A 23,335-nucleotide genomic window follows, 5' to 3' on the forward strand; every position below is an offset into this window, starting at 1 on the left:
CAGAGGTAGCTCTGGTGTGATAAACAGAATATTTTGCCTGACTAACCTCAGTTTCCTCACCCAAATAATAAGCTTCATCTCTACCTTCTTATAAGGATCAAATAAAATAAACTTTGCAAAAGTGCACAGAATAATGCTTGGTACTTAGTTGAAGATCAACAAGTGTGCATTCAGTCATTCACATTTATAGTCTTTATTCTAATGTGACACAGAGCTTGACCAGAGAACTCAACAGCCTCCCCAGTGCTACCTAGCTCAACGTTAGAAATGGCAGTGATGATAGTAATATTAGTTATAGTAGTTGTAATAATTATTATAGTAGCACTTAACATTGCCCATCTATTGTTTAGTAGGAATTATTCTAAATACTTTCAGTGTATTTGTTTATTATACAGCTCTGTGAAGTTGGTATTCTTATCCCTGTTTTAAATGAACTGAGATTGAGTAATTTACCTAAGGGTACCATAGTAAGAGGTGGGTAGGTCTGGGATTTCTCTCCAGGTGGTCTGGCTCCAGAGCCTATTTTCAATCATGATCTCTGGGGCCTTTTGTAGGATCCCTTTATCTGCTTCAACTGAAGGCCCTGCCAGCAAGGGAGAGTCTGAGGACTCATTTCCCTTTAGAGGTTGTTCAAAAACCAGAAATTATCAAGAACAACATATCTGGTAGAGGATCTGGTATACACAGAAAAATCCTACTTTTTCACTGCCAGCCCACTGAGGATCAGGTGAACGGGGATTAGATACAGAAATGGAAGGGAAAGAATATAGTAAAAAGTAGTAAAAGTTAAGGAGAATTAAAATAGAATAATGATTAAAGAAGAAAGATCAGTTCAAACTCAAGTACTCAGGCAAGGAGTGACCAGTCTTTTCCCTTTAGCTGTATTTCCAAGTGCTATCACTTAAAGTACTTCCAATTTTTGTATTATTCCTTTAAGGAAAATAGAATGACAAGTCTACATATATTATAGGAGATAATTTATCCTGTACTATATTTGTGTGTTATTTTATTACTGAGATAGTGAATCAAGATTACAGAAATAGCATAAAGTTAAAGATATTTTACTAAGCCTAAGTGGCCATAACTTAAATGGATTTTTTTTGTCACTGACTAGATCTAGTAGCCAGATGAAGTTTTTCTATTTTTATTTTTAAACCTAGGAAGTTTTGCCTATAAACCATTTAGTAGCACAGCAAGCTTTCCAAATCCTCTGAGTTAAAACATATGGAGATACTAAAGATACTTGGATGGGCCTTGAATGTTTTCCCACACATAAAATGTGTGTCTCAAAGAGGAAAATGATGTTTTAGACATTTCACTGAAATACAGTTTGAATTTATAGGAGGATACACAGTGGTTATTATTTTTATGTTGATAAATTAAGAATACTTTTGTTAGACAAAATATGGTAAGCCAAAAAAAAATTTCTCCATTTTATTCCTATATCCACATTCTTAGAAAGTAGCCCTCTGGGTAGAAACTTGAATTGTACAGATGGTGCCTGACTCATGATCATGATTTGACTTAAAATTTTTCTGTTCGGTATGAAAATGGTATACATTCAGAAACCATACTTTGAATTTGGGATTTTGATCTTTTCTTGAGCTAATGATATGTGTTTTGTGATATGATTCTCTCACGAGCTATTGAATTGGTTACTCATGTGATCACCAGGGTAAACAAGCCATGCTCTACAGGGTACTGTGTTGCTAAATGATGAAGTCTGGTAGATTAGCCATATTGACTGCATTTTTACTTAAAGTATTTTCAACTTGTGGTAGGTTCATTGGGATGCAACCTCAGCGTAGGTTGAGGAGCATTTTGAACAGAGCTGCAAACCATGTATATTCAATGTTGTACTGTATGGGAGCTTTTTTCAACATTTAAAAAATTAGTATATTTTGTGATTTCCAATTGTCTGAAAGACTCTGTCAAGCTTTACTTTCTGTATTCTGTGTGTCACAAAAGCAGGGGATAGATTGTGTTTTTTCAAACAGATCTCTATTTTTGCCCCACATAATGATTTGCCCTCCCACTTATGGTGCCGTTGGAATGGGATGAGTGTTGAGAAGGAAGCCTATTTTTTCCACTTTTAGTAACTGGTGTTAAGCAAGAGTAGTATTATTTTTATGTTGATAAATTAAGAATACTTTTGGGTTTTTTTTTAAGAATTATTTTGTTGTCCATATGGAAGATAGATTAGAGGAAATTAAGGCAAGAGGCAGGGGATAAGTAAGAGGTACATGTGAGTCTAGTCCCAAATAAGAGGTGATGAGAACCCAACCAAGTATAAGGACTGAGAAGAGAGACCATAGAATGGGCTAAAGAGATAGATAAGAGACCTGTGATATGATTCGATAAGTTTTATATTTGAGAAGTGGGGGATGAGTGACTTAAAGAGTAAATGGAGACCCAGGCCTCCTGTCAAGGTAGGAGATTTGCCTTTGCAAAGTGGAGGGAGCATGGAAAACTTAAGATGTATTGACCTAATTTCCTTCTTTTTGCTGATTTAATTTGCATGTTTTGACACTGTGCCTCCTGTGTTCGTATTGCCACTTTGCTTTGCACCTCTGGCCCAGGTTGAACTATGATCTTCACTAGCTTCCATCCAGCTGTAGTCAACTTTGGATGAGGTTTACTTTTGGATGCATACCTCATTAGAGACTTATTTCTCACAGTGTCTGTGGACTAGTTTTGATAGGGGTGGGAGAGGACACAACAGTGTAGTTTAGGGGAAGGGCACTGTACCAGCTCTTGTGCCACTGGTACTTCAAAAGTAGCTGTTTCTAGTAAATTGAGTTCTCCATGTCTTAGTCTACAGTTTTGTAAAATGAGTGGGGCTAAATGACCTTTAAAACTTTACCTCCTGGTACAAATAGTTATCTCAAAATTTACATCTACAATATTTGAACCCACAGAAGTGGATATGATAGAGCTGTGGCCACACACACAAAGAAATTCTCAGTGTATTTAAATGGAAGAATAAATCTCAATGAGAAAAAATTCAGTAAAATCAAAATGAAAAGGGAATAAGACTAGAAATGGTTTATTTGTTCTGCAGAGATAATTAATAAAGGAATTAAGTCTGATAGAGATCACTCTGGAATATATTTTCCCAATGCTAATAGTCAATCAAAATAAATTAAAGTAGATTTGAAAAATGATGGGGATGTGTCAAAAGGACATAGGAACCACTTTCAAGAGCTCTCAATGGTGATAATTCTATGAACTATACCCCTAGGATAAATTAAATTTCCATGAACAAATACTAATATAAATTATCTAAAGAGAAGAAACAACTCTTACTTATAATATAATTCCAATTAATAATTATAGACAGAATGATAGAAATAGAAAAATCACTGTGACGCAAACTTCACAGTAATAATCATTCAGTCAAGAATCATTGATGAATGCTCAAATTTGTTAGGCAAAGGCATGATGAGAAACAGGGTGTTTATGTAGTCTCAAGGTATTTTCTCACAAGATATTTATCAGCAACAAAGGAAGAATTGGTAACATTACACTCAAGAAACTTGGCAGACACCAGCATAACCAAGTGACTAGATGTTGCCTATAATAGGACATATTGACATCACATAGTTCCTCCTGTGCATCAGAAGGTATACCATTACCTCTCTTACATTCTTGCTAAATGTAAAATCTCACCCTAATAAAGAGAAAGCATCAAACAAGTCCAACTTGAGAAATAGTCTGTAAAACAAACCATCTGGTACTCGTTACACTTGTCAGAGTCCTAAACTTCCCAGATTGAAGGTCACTAGGCAGACATGACAACTAAAGGTAGTGTGGTCTGGATTCAGTCTGAACCAGAAGAAGCACATTAGTGGAAAAACTTTTGAGATTGGAATAAGTTTATACATTTGTTAATAGAATTCTATCAGTGTTAATTTCCTGCATTTTCAGTACTTGTCTTACAGTTATGGTAGACATTAACATTAGAAGTTGGTTAGCCACATATATGGGAATATTCTGTAATATTTTTAATAACTGATATAAGTATAGAATTACATTAAAGAGATGCAAATTGTATTTTAACCTTTAAATGTTTTTGAAACAGCTTTGGTGTCAACATGTTAAGTGAGCACACATGAACCTTCTTCTCCCACACACCCACCCATTAAGCCTGGGGATATTAACCTCAATAGCTTCTTGAAAGAAATAATTTTAGGACAGTAAGAAGATCTAGTTAATAAATAGAGAGGTAAACTTTTGGTCTTTAATATCTCTAAGGATTAGTAAAAGCTTAAAATAGAAAGACATTCAAGAAGCCTATGTATAAATGCTTCACCTTTTAAAAGTGACTTTCTAGAGTGTAGATACATCTCCTTGTGCCTCTAAGTGGGTTCCACACAAGTCTTGGAAGCAAAGCACAGCTCCAACTCCCAAAGCCAAAAAGGCCAAATGCTGACTTTCCAGGGTCTCCTTTATGCAACTAGAATGCAAGTATTCCAGCCTAGGCTTGGCTAATCCAATCCACCAACTCTGCGCTTTCATTCAGGAGCTGGTGAGAGGGAAGAATGCATTCTGGTGTGGCAGCAGGAGTAGTGGCAACATCCAGTTTTCAGGGGCAGCAGTGCCATTAGTAGTGTCACATCCCCATTGTGGGGTGTCAGTGCTAAGCTCCAGGCTAGTCCTGGGTCTTAAATTTGACTGCTATCTGAGCCAAGCCTTCCTTATTCTCACAGGTTTTCTGAACTTGGTTTTGTAGCTCTCCCAGCAGTTTGGGGATTTCTAGTTTTCTGCTACAATTGAGAACTCCAATCAATATATATTGATATACAGAAGTTTAGATATAGTATCTTTCTATCTCTATTCCACTAGAATGAATTTATGTTGCAAGAGTTATCTGGGATTGTGTGTACCTTTCAGTATTTCATAAATATTTATGAACTAGTGAGTTGAGTTTCAGTCATAGTGCAGTGGTTAATAGTGTGGACTCTGAAGACATATGTGGATTGAAATCCAGGTTCTGTCACTTATTAACTAATTGAGATTTTGCAGTTATAAAATGGGGATAATAATAATACCTATCCCAGACTTATTAGGAGAACTAAAGCATATGCACAAACCTATACACACACAAAGTGCTTAGAGCAGTACTTACCAGGTAGTATTGTTTTGATTATCATATTAGCTTAGAAGCTTATGTTTGTTTTCTGATTGATTTTTTAAATATCTTAATTGTATTTTTATAGTTTCTCAGTTGATTTTGAAAACAGCCTTTCCTGATATAAATATATAAATGAATTTGAGATTAGTTATCTCAAAGTGCACAGAAATTACCTATATTTGCTTATAAGTTTATTAATGCTGATGAAAATACATATAAACATTTTAGCCAATATAATAGAACCTTTTCCAGCTTTTAAAATTATTTTTTCCCACTGGACACGGTGTACTCCTTAGTCCTAGCAACTGGGGAGGCTGAGGCAGGAGGATCACAAGTTTGAGGCCAGCCTTAGCAAATTAGTGAGGCCTTAAGCAACTTAGTGAGATCCTGACTCAAAATAAAAACTAAAATGGATTGGGGATGTGACTCAGTGGTAAAGTACCTGGTTCAATCCCCAGTACTTAAAAAATAAATCTCCCCACCTAAGCCAATTTGTATTTAACATTTAGGTTACATGAACATGTAAAACAGACATATTCCTCAAGTGACCATAAGATAAACCAGCATAAAGGTTCTTCTTTCTGGATAATTAAATTTTCAAGGGCAAAGTAGTTCAAATAAGCTGACTTCCCTTGAAATAATCTAAAAAAACAAGAATCAAGAAATATTAAAGGTGCTAATGATGAATTCCATGTGTACTATAGAAGTGTGTGAATTAAAATCCAATCTAATTTAGATTATCACTTCTGATCACTTAAAATCACCTCTAATCTATAATGAGCTTCTGAGAATAGGGTTATCATTACTCAACAAAGAAATCGAAGGCAGAATAAGGGAGGTTGCACAGGTGAGCAGAGGGCTGTCGACACAATTTTACTCACAAAGTAGACTAGGTTATCTAAGTCTCACTGGGCTTAGATGTTGACCTGGGCCATCAAGTCATGTTTTCTTTCATTATGTTCTGTTTTGTTGTTCTATATGTTGTTTATTCCACTATTTTTTATACATTTATTTATTTATTTTTATCTGTAATATGGTGCTGAGGCTCAAACCCAGTGCCTCAAATATGCTAGGCAGATGCTCTACCTCTAAGCTACAACCCCAGCCCCAATTCCACTGTTTTTAGTATTGGAGGAAATTGGAGATTCAGTTGGGCTAAGAACATTTAATATTCCCCACAAATTTTCTGAATCAAAGATTTTTAACTTTTTCCAAATATAGCTTTTTTCCATTTACAATTTTTTTTAAAGATAAGAAACAATAAGTCAACTAAAGAAATGGGTGGGTCCTTGGGCTGTGGAACAATATTACACTTCAGGACACAAGAAAATGCAGAGCCTTAGCGTAGGCATGAGTAGCTATTGTCCTTCATCAGGGCATGGACCTCTCCTTAGTGGGTCTTCTCCAGGAACACTCTGCGGCACCTGGTTATTGCTGGTACACTGCCTCAATATCAGAGTCATTCCTGGAGTAGAGTTTTATTTTTGTAGATCATAGTTCCCAACTAATTCAGTTTTAACTTTTATAGTCTTTAACTTGATTACTTTTTTTTCTATTCAGATCTCTCAGATTGCTTTCATCCATACTAGAATATGATCAAATGTGGTGAACTCTTCTTGGTTGATCTGCTGGGCAGTGTGGTTCATGGGAACACCATGCTTCTTCATGCAGTTCTGCCATCAGTGAAAAAGAGGGTTTTCTATTTCATGGGGATATGTGCATGTCACTGCACTATCTGTCCTTCAGCTATCCGAAATGTTTTGAACAATTACTAGTTTTCTGAGAACTGTGTCTATAGTGTGTGATTGGTATATGTTACCCAAACACACAAACAGTGCCAACTAAGGCACCTGCTTGTCCATCTTCCCCTGATGAGGTCCTAAGTCCTGATTGACTTGAATATGTCAAATTCTGATACCCTCTTCCTGTCAGTAGTACCTTTTCTTTTGGTGAACCTCTGTAGCATATATCTTATAGGAGAAAGTTCACACTGATACTATGATCTAAGATCAGATTTTGTGAATTATTAGTGAAACAATTTTATTCTTGACAGTTATTGGAATCTATTCAGCACAGGAATTTTTAGCTCATTTGCTAACAGGCGAAAGTGATATCTCACATGGACTTCAGAAGGTAATGGATCTGTTGTTTTCATAAAGAAGATTAAAATATTAGCTTTTGTTAGTTATCTTCAAGTATTTCTAGAATAATGTAATACACATGGTTCTTTTAAAAAAAGGTCTAACTTGATTAAATGGATAATTTAATTCCCAGTGAACAAAATTAGGCTATTTACTGCCTGCCCAATGGATGAGCAAGCTAAAACTTTTGGAAGAAATGGAAAACATAAAAACAAACCCAGTGAGATTATTTATTTAAATAATAAACAGCATCATTGTTATGTCAGTGCTTTGAAATTTCTCCTATTGGAGAAAGATTTCATAACACTGTAGTGGAAAAACCTGAGAAATTACCCCACAATGTCAATGTTCTGATTATGTGACTAAGAATTAGCGAGGCAGTTTTAATTAGTATAATATGACCATTACCTCCCAGTGGATAAGAACATCATTTTCTATCTCTGAAGACTCATTAGAACTTTCCTCAAATTTTTATTGTAGTCAGTTAGCAGTCTGTTAAAGGAAAGCCAGAGTTCTCTCTGGGATTGCTGGTAAGATAGGAAAGTTTAAAATTACTCTCTAAGTACTTTTTCTATCTCATGTGTAGATCCAGGAACTCTGCCCTGAGAAATTTATTTACATATGAATTTTAAGTCTTAATTCCTTCACTTTCTTGGCTCTTGTGTTCTTTCTTGTCAAAGTTTGTTGTATAATTCTCTGTCAGGTGCTCTAGCCTTTTACATGTTGGTTGAGGCTGAATGAATTCCATGTGTACTATAGAAGTGTGTGAATTAAAATCCAATCTAATTTAGATTATCACTTCTGATCACTAAAATCATCTCTAATCTATAATGAGCTTTTGAGAATAGGGTTATCATTACTCAACAAAGAGTTGAGGCTGGTGTCCTCTGGTTTGGATTATAGATGTCTTCAGGGCAGCAGCTCTTTTGACTTTGGTTCTACAACACTCTTTGGTGGTGATTATGGTGACAAAGTGGTTGTTCCTTTGATTTGAAAAATATCTTTGACTTATTTACATATCCTGAAGATTAATAATATTGGCAACTGTTTCTCAGTACTCACCTACTTTTAAATTATCTATGTCATATCAAAATAAAAGAATAGCTATTATTTGTTGATCTTTTTTGGGTATCAGATGTATTTTGAGCTCTTTACATTTATTATTTCATCTATTTCTTATCACAACTCACTGAAATTTGGTGTTGTTGTTGTTCTTATTTTTATTTTATGCTTCTGAAATCTATATTTTTAGAAGTGTTTTTTTCTTATACAGTGCTTATAGAGAGTTACTGTGATTGTAATAACCTTGAAAAACTAAAGGTTTTCATTGCTTTGTCTTAATTTATTAGTTAAAAAATTCTAAGAGCTTCTCAAGTAACTATTTCATTTAAACTTCACAGATAACTATTCCATTGAAATCTTGTTATTTTAACTTAAATACCATTTAGAATATGGTAGCGAGGGTTCTGGTCAATTGTCAGTGCTGCTACATTTTTTTTTCATAAGTTTTCTATAGATATGTTTCTCTCTTTTTGATGTGGTATTCACTAGTTTTTGATAAATAGACTATATTGTGTGTTTTTTTTCATTGAGAGAATGTTAGAGTTAAAAATAATCACAATAATAATTTTAAAAGAACATGCTGACATTTAGATCTAAAGACTTTTTCCTTTAGGCTATGAAGTCTTAAAAGTAGGTCATACTTTGGATTTAAACTCTGAGCAGATACTTGCTCTCTGTATTAGCTTACCTTTTGATCTTAAAGCAGCACTTATTCTTGACTTCAGGAAATTTTAAATTGTCCTTCCAAATTTGGAAATACTGTATGAAATGAAAAATCACCAGTTATTTTAAGGATGAAATTAAGGAAACAAGTTTGGTGCTTTTCTGTCTCCTGAAAGAATTAGAACTTTTCTTCTATCAGTAATCTAAGCTAGAAATATGAAATAGTTAAAAAGTACAAAATTTATGCTCAATTGAATAAAATTGGAGTATAGGGAGGTACTGTTAACATTCTACAGAGTGACTTTTCATCAGCCAGAGGACAGTAGAATCTGAGGATATTGAAGTCTACACCCTCAACACAGTCTGCCTCACTGAGTTAGCATAATTGCCAATTCACTTGTTTCCCATTACTCTGTTCATTATAAGAAAACTGCTGTTGGCTTTTGGAACTATTTTTTTTCTTAGTTCTGCCAGCACTACAAACCACTAAAGAACACGACCTTCAACCTTTTCTCTTTTATTTCTCTAATTCGTAACATTCATTCTTATACTTAGAATTTCTATTCCAGACTCTATTCCACTATAATAGCTGCCTAGTTCTAGTAAGTAAATACATCAGGCTCATTTTTCTGCTAGAGGTATTGATGACTAAATACCAATAGTGTTTATTCTACAGTAGCATAGAATTTTATTTTTTACACCCACTATCATATACCCACTATTTTAGAAAGGCCTAGTCTATGGGCTATCTGTGGGGATGAAATATTATTAAAGGTAACTTTAAAAGCTTCAGATTTTGTAACTTTCATTATAATGTTTTATTTTAATATACCTATAGGAATTTCAAAAGGACAATTGCCAAAAAGTGTGGTCTCTGTTTTCTTAGAGCAGGTAGGTATCTCTTTATTAGTAAAACTCATTTAATAAATATTTATTTCAAGATCAACTATCTGGTGAGAATTAATTTCCCATTTTAAGTTCCTTTAGTCTATTGCATTGTTCTCTCCACCTCTCCTCTGCTTTTCTGTTCCTGTATTAATTCTGTTTTTTTCTTTTAGATACTTAGTAGCATTTATTCTTCCTTTCCTTTCTTTATCTCTTCACCGTCTTAATTTACTGAGAAAAATTTAAATTCTTTAGGATTAGAAAATAAGAATTATATTCTCATTATTGTTACTTAAGTTTGACATAATAATCTTGATTTCTGTTGTCAAAATTTAAAATGACAGTTGAAAATGAGCATATAGATTATAATTCTATACTCAGATATTTAAGGGGTCCCATTTAAGATGATCTAAAAAAGAATAGTTCCAGCATGAAACTGTCCAGATATGACACATACCAGGTACATGTGACAACCAGGAAATAGTTATATAATTAGAAGCAGAAAAGAGAATCCTGAGGGAAGCACAATGCCTAGGAGTACATAGTGACGACTGACAAAGTGAGACAGCTACCTCTGCCTGCTTACCTAAGAGACAGAGAAAGTAATAAGAAGAGTGGCATAGGAAGAAAGTAACCAGAGAGCAATAAATACTCATCACGAACATGTTTTATGTCTTTAATAATTCAGAGATTCATTTACTTACTGCCAGCTCTAATTTTAATTTTATCAGTTTTATAAATGGAAGAATAAATTAAACTCTTTACTAAATAAATACTATTGTTCAGTTTTTTATAAAATTATGATTCAAAACTGATTTTTGCATTGATTTCATAGTGTTTCAGGGGGAGGAGGATTGGTTGCTTTTTAGTGAGCATTAAGTATATAGGATATATTTTCTTAAAGATTGTTTGCTAGTAAATTGGTAAATCTAGACATCTTAAACCTCAAGTAACAGGCCTTCTACCAAATATAGTGTTAAGAGGTAAGTTATTGCTCCTCAGTAAATGAACATTATAGTTAAAAAAAAAGTTTTAGGCCTCAATTTTGTGACTTTCTTTGGGAAATAATGTTTTGATTTTTCTAAAATGTCTCTACCCTTACCCAAATGAAAAGATAAAATAAGAAAAACTCCCTTTTTAGCATTTCTTTACAAAGGCTAAATCTTTGTTTCAGTGGTTGTTGCCATTAAACAGTTATAGAAAAATTAAGTAGTAGTGAAATAGGTAAGGTCTTTTCCAGCCATGTATTATATAATGTGACTGTCATGACACTATGCAGACTGTAACCAGATACATCGGTGCAAGGCTACCTGCCCAAACCTTGTGAAATTTTTCATGAGACCTGAAACCATAGCTAGTACTCGCTTTTCCAGGTAGCTTGTATTTCATAAGAGAAAAATAACACCTTTACTTTTGAAAACCTGTTGATACTTGCAGTCTTACTAAGCTATGCCTGTATGTTAAAATGAACTTAGGAGCTTTATATTTATGAAAAACAAAAACAAAATACCAAACAATTACCAATTGGAACAAGTGTCCTGTCTTTGTATTTTGCCTGTGATACTCTTAAACTCATCTGGCCATTTTCCCTAGTTCATGCTCTCCTACATCAGGTAAGTATCCACATGTCCACACATTAACTGTGTCATTTAGTATTGACTGAATGTCGATACTTCTCTCAAGAAAAAAAAAAAATTGTACTTTTGCTATGAGTGTGCTCCTGAAAGTCAGGAACATGACTATGAACTTTTGGTTCCACTTGGTGTTCTCCAACATCAAGAGATGTTTCTTATTAGATTCCTGAAACTTCAGTTTTTTTAAAAAAACTATTTTTTAGTTATACATTGACACAGTATTCTTATTTTTTTATTTACTTTTTAAAAAAATATTTATTTTTTAGTTTTAGGAGGACACATTATCTTTATTTTTTTTAATTTTTATGTGTTGCTGAGAATCGAACCCAGTGCTTCACACATGCTAGGCAAATGTGCTACCACTTGAGCCACATCCCCAGCCCTTTTATTTACTTTTATGTGGTGCTGAGGATCAAACCCACTGCCTCACACATGGGAGGCAAGCGCTCTACCGCTGAGCCCACACCCCAGCCGCCTGAAACTTCAGTTTTTATTATTTGTCTCTGCATTCTTTTAAGAGGGCATTCTTTTAGTTTTATTCAGATGTACCTTTGTTGTAGAATTTATAGTTAGAATATTTGACCCAAATCCGACTTGTTTGATATTTTTACGAGTATTTAGATTCTTCAATTGGAATTCATTATTTGGTAAAATAGTACTAATAATGCCTTCCTGGGTATTCTGGTATCAGCAGAGCTGCTGCTAATAGTTTGTACATTGAAATATCTTTAAAACATCTTTATTTAAAATAATAATTTTTAAACCTTAATGTGTCTAGATTTGGATTCCAAACTAGATAGAATAGAAACCAAAAATTTAAACCTATAACTGATTCTTTAAAGAAAACTATAATAACAGTTCATCGTCTTACTGCAGGTTTTAATTATTTGCTTCTTTTAATCCCCTCTTTTGTCTGTTTTTATGGAAGATGTTTAAAATATCATTTCTTCTCTTCTTATACAATATTAGGACGTGGCTTATCTCTGAATGTTTCAGAGTGAGTACCATGAGCACCAGTCTGTGCTAATGCTATAACATCATATGGGTGGTGTGTGTGTGTGTGTGTGTGTGTGTCTGTGTATGTTTGTGTGAGAAGGCTGGGGCGTACATAGGGGCATGTCCTTTATCAGTTATAGGAAAAAGTCTCATATGGAATGAGGCTCAGCAATTTTGTATATTTAAATTTAATGTTAAAATAACATAAATAGGTGTGCATGGTATTTTATGTATTTCACTTCCAAAGTAGAGGACAAATTACTTCAGGATGTGTTGTGAGCTCCATGAGAGCAGGGACCTAGTCTGTCTTGTTGTCCGTGCTCTATCTCCAGCTCGAAGCCCTTGCAGTTCTCTTCAGGAAAGACATTATATCATACCAGGTCTTTCAGGCATGTTGAATTTCCTTCTGTTTTCATCTGTCCTTATGCAGCTAGTCCACCCTAGAGTGATGCCATAACTTAGAAATTCACATGATGAATCCCTATATTGACTTGAATTAGTAAATAACATTTTTTCTTTTTAGAATAATATTTTCCAGAGAAAGAGGGCTATTCTTTTAGTGGTAATCTGTTGGCAACTTAAAACATCAGCAGACATTCTCTTCACCAATTATGTATCATCTTGAGTTTATGGACAAAAATAGTAGATTGGAATATTTCTTCAGTTTTGAATTAAACAACTCTATAAAGTTGAGTACTACTTAACTTCTTTGTAGTTTGTTATTCATGGAATTTTAAATTTCTCTTACTGAAAGGAAAAATAACAAATTTTCAAATATGAAGATATTATTTCATATATAAAAATGATAATTTGGAGCAAGAATTTTCTCTACTATTTTTTATTTTTGTCTCTTTTAAATTGCATTGATCCTGTTGAATTTTGCTTCTTACTAGTTACTATTATGATATCAATTTGGTTTTCATTAATAACTTGTCAATAGCCACTAAGGGATTTTTTAAATGACCTTTAGAAATCATTTAGAAATGAGGTAAAACTACACAATGTGAATTTTCAGTGGTAAACTTTCTTAAAAACAAAGTTCTGTGCCCTACTTTATGAAAATAAAATTTAAAAATATATTATAAAAATAGTTCTGTGTGATCACCAGAAGAGATTCATGTAGGACAAGTGCTTGGACTAAGACATTCAGGATAACTATAAGGTTGGCAGAAAGGAAAGAGACAAGTTCTCCAAAGAGAATAGCTTAGGCAAAGTATAAAGTGGAAGATGGAAGTCTTTCCAAGAGATGGTGACATTCAAGTTTTTCTTTACGATCCTTTGTGGATTTTGTGTCTGGAAAATAGACATGACACAAGGGTCTTTCCTAATTGTATCACTGGGTTGTTTTAAGCATGAAATATAGTAAATATAAAAGTGCTTTGTAAGTGGTGAAGCTCATACACATTCAGCATGATTCACTTACTATGTCATTATCAACATGTATTGGTAGTTCCGAGGGTATAGACGTATATTAGTCACCAAAAGGAGGTACTGGATGTGAGAGAAAGATGATGTTAAGGAATACTTGGTCAGAGTCAAAGATAATGCTTAGTGACTGAGAAATGAACTAAATGAATTTTTTAAAAAGTCAAGATTATGGGCAGGTTTAGAGGTAAAGATGTATGAGTGTAGTTCTAGGAATGTTGTTTGGAGGTGATGATAGTATATCTAAATAAAGATATCCATTTATCATTAGACATAAAAGACTTCGTGAGAGCAAGGTATGAAACGAAGTGAAATTTGGGGATTGTTTGCCCGGTAGATAATTGAAACCCTGTGCATTCTTAAACTCTTGGGGTAGTGGGTATGGGAGGTGGGGAGGGCAGACATATAAGGGCAAAACCATGCATGTGTTTGGTCTTTCACATACTCTCTCTCATATGCTTCCCTCCCTATTTTGAGGAGGGAAATAAACTCTCCTTTATCTTTCTCTACTGCCCATTCACTCACTTTTTTTTTTAAAATCCTGCCTCAAACAGCAACACTTCCTTGAACAAGACTTCCTTGAGGCCTTTCGGAGTATCAAACAACAGAATAGGCTTTATTTTTATAGGTGCAAAGTGTTAAAGGAATTAACTGGCTACTTCCCATTAGCTTTGAAAGAGAGAGGGCCTTTTATCTCTAAATAGATCCCTCTCCAACTTCATTTGTGCTGATTTGAAGAGAATGCTACTAAGTGTGTCTTGATAGTGAGAAAACTGAGACTCATTTGGCTGAGATGATCCTGGGGACAAGACAGTTCCTGGAGACCACATCCTTGGTGGGGCCATTGCTGCAGTGGCACCAAGTAAAGTTGTGTAGGCTGTTGTTTGTAATCTAATTCCTCCAGTAAGTCTTCTCTCCCATTGTGCATTTTTATATTCTCACCAGAACAGTGTGTATGTGTTTCTAAAACATGCTGTAAACTTGCCCACCTCCATACCTTTGAGTGGGTAGTTTCCTCATCCTTGAGAGTTCCTCCCACCTCCCATGGCCATGGAAAACCATACTCCAAGGTACAGGTCTCTTGAGTTCTCTCTCTCAATCAGTCTACTGGGAGAGGAATGATTGCTTCTTTCTTTCTACCCCAAACATTTTGTGTCAGATATAGATAAAAGATCAGATCCCAGATTCAGACTGTGTAGATTTAAATCCTGGCTTTAATTAAGCATATAACCTATTTTCTCATTTGTGAAATGGATATGAAAACAAAATGAAATAAGTAAAGGACTTAGCCTAGTCCTGGTACAGAGTAAGTGCTTAATAAACAGTCCTGTAAGGTAAGTTATTGTTTATATCTTGTAACCAAAGCAGTGATTTCATTCTTTGTTATTCACACCTATATGCCTTTGTCGCCTTTGTAAGATTGGGAGATCTCTGCAGTTACGGTCCCTGATGTAGTCATCTTGCTCCTCAAAGTATGAAAAAGTATAGTGCTTCTCTTACAGTAGAAACTCAGTAATTGTGAGATGGTATGAATGGAAGAGCCAATTAAGTGTCGATATGGAGCAACAGCATTTGTCAATCTGTCTTCCACTGAAACTGTAATGTCTTCAAATCTAAATTTTAAAAGCATAACATTTTATTGTATTTCCTTTAAAAAATGCTGCCTACTTTCACTGATACCCTCTGTCATAACAAATACCACGGTACACACACCTTGATCATGTCATTCATTGTAGTTACATAATTAATGTGTTTATACTTGAACAATAACTTTTTGAAAAGGAATTAGGGCTAAAGATTATGTAGAGGGATGAGGGAAACCCAAACTTATTTTTTATTGTTTAGGTGAATCATTATTTTTAATCAAATGTGAGTTTTTAAGCTGATGAACATAGATTACTGTGATTATAGATTAATGCTCCCATGCTATCTCTGTTTCATACAGAAAATGGAAAATATTTAATTACATATGCTCTCATTTTTTTCACAAAATGTTGTAGATACTAGTTAGTAAGACATATATCCACAGAAGATAGCTTCTCAATGGAAACTCTATAGTCCTAGATGCGTGAGAAGGGGCAGCATGAAAATCACCATTGAACAATAGCTTGTCATTTCTAAATACACTATGCCCTCTCCCACTCCTTACCTTAGAAATATTGCCTCCTCTGCCTATAATATGCTTTGCCCATTTGCTTGGTCTGTTGATCTTCTGTTTATCCTTCAAATCTCCCTTATATATGTCATCACCTCTGTAAAGACATTCATTCCTCCTGGGCAGAGTTAAGTCATTTCCTGTTATGGTTTGGATATAAGGTGTCCCCACAAAGCCCCTGTGTGAATGCAGAGATATTCAGAGGTGCAATGATTAGATTATGAGAGCTGTAATATAATCAACCCATCCTAGTTTGGATGGACTGACTGGATAGATAACTGTGGGCAGGTGGGAATGTGGCTGAAGAAGATGGGTCACTGGGGGTGTACCCTGGAAAGGCACATTTGCCCCCTTGTCACTCCATTCAGCCTTAGCTTGGGCCCAGCCATGGAACAAGCTGACCATAGACTGAGTCTCTGAAACCATGATCGAAAATTAACTTTTCCTCTTCTATGTTGGTCTTGTGGGGTTTTTGGGTCACATTGATGAAAAGCTAACACACCATTTCTTCTCAGCCCTGCGAGAGCCCTTAGGGTGCACCTTGTACATGCCACTGTGGGTTCCCCTAAATAGGAGCTAGCCTAGCTAGCCCCAGCTTCAAAAGTGCTTAGGTGCTCCAAATGTGTATATAGAGAGTGGGCGAATTAATAAATGAGATAATAAGTAATATGAAATCTGCAAATGGTCAAAAGTCCAGATTATAGGCTGACAGCCCCTTCCATCCTCTAACCATTTGCCAGCCTTGGTTTATGTTTTGTTTTAATATAAAACTGAATGTTTCCATTTTTGTCTTCTCATGTTCTCTTTGACCATCATTTAAATAAAGGGAGAGCCTGACGAAGTGGCTTAGACAGTTTTCATTTGGGCCCGTGTATGATCTCTTTACTAGAAGATTCTTTAGTATTAATTGTATTTTCTATTGATAGAAGGAATCTTAATAATCTGTACACAACTCATTGCATCACTTTCCCTTCAACTAATTCTTAGAAAGTGATTTAGGAGACTTGTTTAATTTCTTGAGGGGGAAAAAAGCATGTCCTAATTCTTTATTGGCACATACACAGATTTTAAGGTACTTGATTATTAATAACAGATTGTTAATACATCTTAGCTGTTTGTGATATACTATAATAAAGTAATAGCACTGATGTTTTTTGTCTTGATCTGTTATTAACCAATGAAGTAAATGTTTGATAGATTTCTGTTTAATTTGCACCTTTATGATACTCTTTAAATGGTATGCTTGATTTCAGTTTCTAATTCTTGCATTCCCCCCACTCTTCCCTCCTCTCTTTTCTTCCCTTTTTTCTCCTTTCTTCTCCTCTCTCCTTCCCTCTCTCTTTCACTCCCTCCCCTCTTTCTTTTCTTTCTCTCCTTCCTTCCTTTCTTTCTCCCCTCCCCTCCTCCCCTCCCCTTGCCTTGGGCCTTTTCATCAATGCCTTCTACTCTTTTGATTTTTTTCTCTTTCTTTCTTCTATGTTCCTTTTCTAATATCTTTAAGTAGAACCTTAGGACTTTTGAAACCTGTCTTCTAATCTATCCATTAAATGTTTTAAATTCTTCTCTAAACTTTGTGTCATAGCTCACTCTGCCATAACAAAATACCATAGTTACTGTGGTTTAAACAACAGATATTTATTTCTCACAGTTCTAGACACTGGGGACTTTAAGATCAAGGTGCCAGCAGATTTGATTCCTGCTGAAGGCCTCTTCTGGTTGTAGAGGGTCTCCTCTTTGTGACCACACATAAACAAGTGGGGGAGGGGCAGGCTTTGGTCTTGCTTTCTCTTGTAAGGACACTGATCCCTTTGTGAGGCTACCCTCATAAATTCATTTAAACCTAATCATTCCCGAAAGGCCCCACCTCCAGATATCAAAGCCTTGGGTGTTAGAATTTTGGGGGACACATTTCATTCATAAAAATTCCTCCAAATTTGACTTTTTGTTCATGTTTTTAATAAATATAAAATATTTTCTGTTGTGATTTTTCATTTGAGCTGTGGAATACTTAGAAGTTTTTGGCATAATTTCCAAATATTTTTCTTTTCTAAATTATTAATTGATTTCAATTTTAATTCTTTTATGGTCAGAGAATATACTTTGCATGGTTTCAAAACTTTTAAATTATAAAGATTTGCATATTTCTTGGTCCAGACTATAGTCGGTCACAGGAACCGTTGCATTTAAACTTGAAAATAATGTATTCTGTCTGGGATGCAGTGTCCTATAAATGTCAGTTAGGTCAACTTGTTTGATAGTATTGCTCATGTCTCCTCTATCTTTACTAAATTTATGTCTACTTGTTTTATCAGTTACTTAGAGAGGAATGTTGAAATATAAATGATAATTGTGGATATGTCTACTCTTCTTTCAGTTCCTTTCTTCCTGTATTTTAAGGCTTTTTATTAGGTGCACGCACATTTAGAATTATGTCTCATGCTGAATTGGCCCCTTCATCATTACATAATAACATTTGTCCTCTAAAACAGTTACTCCAGGTTTCTTTTGATTTGTTTTTGCCTGGTGTAACATATTTCACACTCTTTTACTTTTAAACTAACCTAAAACAAGTTTCTTGTAGATTCATATAGTTGAGTCTTGCTTTTTTATTACACATAAAAATCTTTGCTTTTTTAATTGAAGCATTTCTGTCTGTGCAGCCTAGTATGTGTAACTTTTTCGATGGAAACCAAAACAAAATTTAAAAATCAGTTTTTTAATCACAGTAGCCATTTTCACAATTCTAGTAGCTACATATGGTAAGTAGCTACCATGTTGGACAGAACACATGTGGATTTCCTCTGCCCTTTTCTTCATAACAGTCAAACTCTGATTCATGTTTATGGGAAGTCTTGGGAAACAGCAAGTGTCCCGAGTTTCCTTTTTCTCTCTGAATAGGGAAGGGGTAGGGGTGTAGGAAGGTTTCCTTCTCCTGCCAGTAGTAGATAACTGGAATCCCCAATTTCTTGAATACCTGTGGATTGTTAAAAATTCCTATTCATTTATTTTATCTTCTCTCTTCTTCAAATTAGAAAATAGATGAAAATACAATTTTATTTTTAGCTTTAATTGTACATTTAGTTTTTACTACTAGGTCATTGTTTGTTTTGTGGTTTTGATTAAAATGTCATATCTTTAGGATCATTATCAAATACAATAAGATTTGAACAAGCAAAACTATTAAAACACTGAGAATATGAATTATAGTTTATTTCTTCTTAAAGCTAGGGTTTGTATTCTGCATCTGTTCTCATAAGCATGACACAATGCCATGGACCTAGAAGGCAATCAGTAAACATTAGCTTCAAATTGAAAGTGAAATTAGAACTGCTTTTTTCAAATAAGTTAATGCAATGCTTAGAATAAACAAAATATTGTTATTCTCATTTTTAGTTATTATGAGGGTATTTTCTCTAACAAACTATACATTTTGAAAAGGGAAACTGGTTTTAATTTTGTACAAGAGTCACTAAGTTAAAGTTGCATTACACTGACTACAACTTTGACTTCTGAGGTAAAAAGGCGAATTTCAACCAGTTAACTCAGAAATATAATCCTTGAAGAAAAGGCAAAAGATCATTTGACTTCTACAATATAAATTTTACCTATATTTTTAAATTGCTTTATTTTCTGTTTTCTTCCCTGAAATCCCAGCAATGTGTTTTCTTTGCTCCTTTGTTCTGGTTCTATGTCCAACATGAGAAAAACCACAGTTTTGCAGGTTGGTACCATTCCAGATTTATAATATATGTTTTCTCCTTGGTTCTTATCACTTTAGCAATCTCTTCCTTTCTTCTTGTGAGGTCTGTCATTCATTCATCATTTTGGGTGTTTTTGAACTTTCCCAGCTCTTTTTTGGTTCATCTTACAACCCCCCCTCTGCCTGTGAGCCCAATTCCTATTCAGTTACCTCCTTTCCTTCACATGGAAAAAATAAGTACTGGATTATGAACCCTCACTTATATAAATGTGTTCATCCCACCTCGGTTTCTCAGCCTTGTTCCCTGTAGTCTCCAAGGAAGAGGTCTTTTTCTTCTAGCTCCTCACTAATCCTTTCACCTGTGCATTTGATCATGTCCTTCCTGCTTCCTCTGAGACCTAATTCTATCAGTTACTCCCTTTCCTGTATTTTTATCCTTTTCATCCCTATTGGCTCCTAGAAAATATGCTCAAGTTTCTGCTTTTCATTTATTTCATTTCACAGAATCCTCCTCCAACTCTTCCTTCTTTCATTGTCAGATTTCTACCCAGAGTGGATTCTATTTGCTGTATTCATTTCACAAATTCACTGGAACCACCCCTACCAAAGCACTGAGTACAACTTGAATTGCTGTCTTACATACTTCCCTATTACCTAGCTTCAGGCTCTCACCTAGGGCACTGCAAGTGTCTGACTCATCTCTTTGCTTAGGCTTCCCGTTTCTAGTTTACTTTTATTACCACTAAAAAAGCAGAGTGGCTTTTTAAAATACTGATATGATCACCTGACCTCTGTATCCTACACATTTCATAGGTTCAGTAGTTCCGACAAGATAAAGATCCACATTCCGTAGAAGAGAATATGAAGCTGCTAATGATCTGACCTCTAGCTCTTCAGTCTTATCTGCTACTGTCTATTATTGAGTCCCACCCATAGTTCCCAAGTTATATGCTATTTCACACTTTTGAGTCTCTTATAGTCTGAGTCCTCTAGCACGGTAACATGTCCTGTATCCCTAGAATTCTCCTACTTAACTTTAGAGATCATGGTTCAAAGACCATGGCCAAGCAGCCTTACCAGGCTTTACCTGGCTTCTCTTTCCTCCCTTTCCAACCCATCACCGTCATACTACCATTTTAAAGTACACTTTTTTGGTTGGTTTTACTCTATAGTCGGGTATACTGTCATTATAGATTATATAATTTATTGTAGATATTTCTTTTTATCTTTAGTTCCCTTTTTAGATAGAGCTCCTTGATAGTATAGAGCCATTTTTCTCATCTTGCCATCTGCCCACAACTGTCTTAGTGCCTTGATAAATGTTCACAGAATTAGCAAATTTCAGGAAATATTATTTGGTGCTTCTTCTATAGGCTGTGTTATACTTTTAAATTTGGATTATAAGTTTTGGATCATATGTTTTTAATGCCACTGAAATTAATGCTGATTGCTGTATCATATTCTTTTTCTTTTTTACTTTACTGGGGATTGAACTCCAGGGTGCTTGGTCAATGAGCTACATCCCAGTCTTCTTATTTTTTAATTTTGAGAAGGGCTTACTAAATTGCTAAGGCCTTGAACACTTGTGATCCTCCTGCCTCAGCCTCCTGGGTTGCTCAGATTACAGGCATGCACCACTATACCAGGCTTTGTGTCATGTAGTTTCCAGTTCTAAAGAGCAGGAAAATAAGTTTGTAACTGGATAAGGTAGTCTATCTGAATATATAGGTCTTTCGTTGATGTTATTATAAAATATGTTACCAATTCATCCATGCATTCATTTTCTAATTACATCATAAAGAATTAGAGAAAAGATTTCATGAAATTTATTATCACTTTTTTTCTTGGCATTCATTTTCCTTCCCCTTTACCTTCGTGTAGCTTCCAGAGTTGTCTAAAATGCAAAGCTGATGATTTAGTCTTCTGCTCATGAATCCTCAATTCTTCCTTCACGTTCACTTATATGCTAGTTACTTTGATAATCTCCCACTTTACCAAATTCAATATCTTGTTCTTAGACTTCTCTTGAAAGTTTTTTTTGCTACACAGCCATTCTGCAACCCTTTTGCACCTGCAGCTGGTAACGCTCACTCTTCTCTACTCTGAGCATGTGGTTCAGGAGGATAAACATAATAGCACATTGGCAGTATTTATGTTAAATGAGCCCATCTTTTCCACGCATCTGCTGCACAGGCGCAGAAACAGATATGTTGTTTCAGCTATTGGCTGCCAGGGAAACAGAAGGGTTGCCACAACACAGTTGACAAACAACCCCCTAAAATACCTAAAAAGCATCAACTCATGCTGCTGGAAAATCAAAATCAGTAAAGGACTGTACATTTTTGATGCCTGATTTCAACTTGGTTCCCTACATCCTCATGTAGAAATTGGACTATTCTCTAAAGCAGCAACTGGATCATCTTTAGAAGAATACATTTTAGGTTCACTAGCTTTTGCAGGAAAGTGTACTCAAAATCCCTTAGTAGGTCACTGGTGAGTTGCTTTGTAGTGCATTTGAATTGTGCACCATTTGGATGCTTAGTCTTTTGACTGACTTTGATAAGGTTGGCTCTAACAAACCCAGCATCCTTTTCATTCTGTGGCGCCACTAGGCCCGCCACCCTGCCATCCCTCTTTCTCCTCCCCCTTCCCTACCGTCTCACTATCCCTCACTTGAACTGCCTGCCAGAGTTCACAGACAGCTGGGCAGAGTGGCTAAATCACCCAGCTGCCCGGGAAACTTGGCGGCCAGGCTGAGGGAAGGAAGCATCGGCTCTCTTTGAAGGTTGGCTGCCAGTGAATCTCAGGCAGCTGGACTTCAAAGAGGGGACCGATGGGCTTTCCCTCCTGTCTAGGCAGGTCATTCCACGGTGCTGCGCTTCCGGTGTTGGCATGGTGGTTTCCAAGTTCCTCTTAAATTAAAGAGCTGAATTGGGAGCTGCACTTGTGCTCACATGTGTGTTTCTTATGTGATACAGACAGTCCAAGCCTCCACACACTGTCACTCTAAACTTAAGAATTAAAGATAAGAAGAAAAGGTAACATCTTTTAAAGGGTGGCCAGGGGAAATCCACAGCAGTGGGATTTCAGCTTGTCACTGATTATCAGCTTGTCACTGTTATTTACCAAGTTTTAAATTACTCAGGGACTTCTGATGTGATCTTGAATAAAGGCTAATCAGCCAATGCTTAAAGACTGAATATAGCTGGTAACCTGGAATTAAATGGAGCCATGGTGATAGTTTTATCTGTTTATAGAAATGGGTGTAGCAGTCACCCACTAGAACACACTTGCTGCACTGACCCACTTTTCACCTTTCACCAGTGGTTGGTGAGAGAATGGGCCTAGTAGGGGAAGAACAAGGTATTATATGAACAGAGTTGGGGCCTGCTTTATTTGCAAATGGCGGTCAGAGTAAAGGGAGCCTAAAATCAGAAAAGCCAGAGTATATTTTGTGTACACTAGTGGCCAATAGCGCAGACCCTCCAGTCAGGCTGCCAAGTTTCAAATCCTGGCATTACTATGTACTAGCCATGTGAC

The 23,335-nt window shown here is 35.5% G+C and overlaps 1 protein-coding gene and 1 pseudogene across 3 annotated transcripts in view; one reads left to right on the top strand and one right to left on the bottom strand.

The window, feature by feature from the left end:
• Window positions 1-23,335, top strand: part of Wdr70 (WD repeat domain 70) — a 289,453-nt gene that overhangs the window by 204,386 nt on the left and 61,732 nt on the right. The window lies entirely within an intron of this gene.
• Window positions 6,525-6,996, bottom strand: LOC114093476 (low molecular weight phosphotyrosine protein phosphatase pseudogene; annotated as a pseudogene).

Source organism: Marmota flaviventris, chromosome 5 (assembly GCF_047511675.1).
Source record: "Marmota flaviventris isolate mMarFla1 chromosome 5, mMarFla1.hap1, whole genome shotgun sequence".
NCBI lineage: Eukaryota > Metazoa > Chordata > Mammalia > Rodentia > Sciuridae > Marmota > Marmota flaviventris.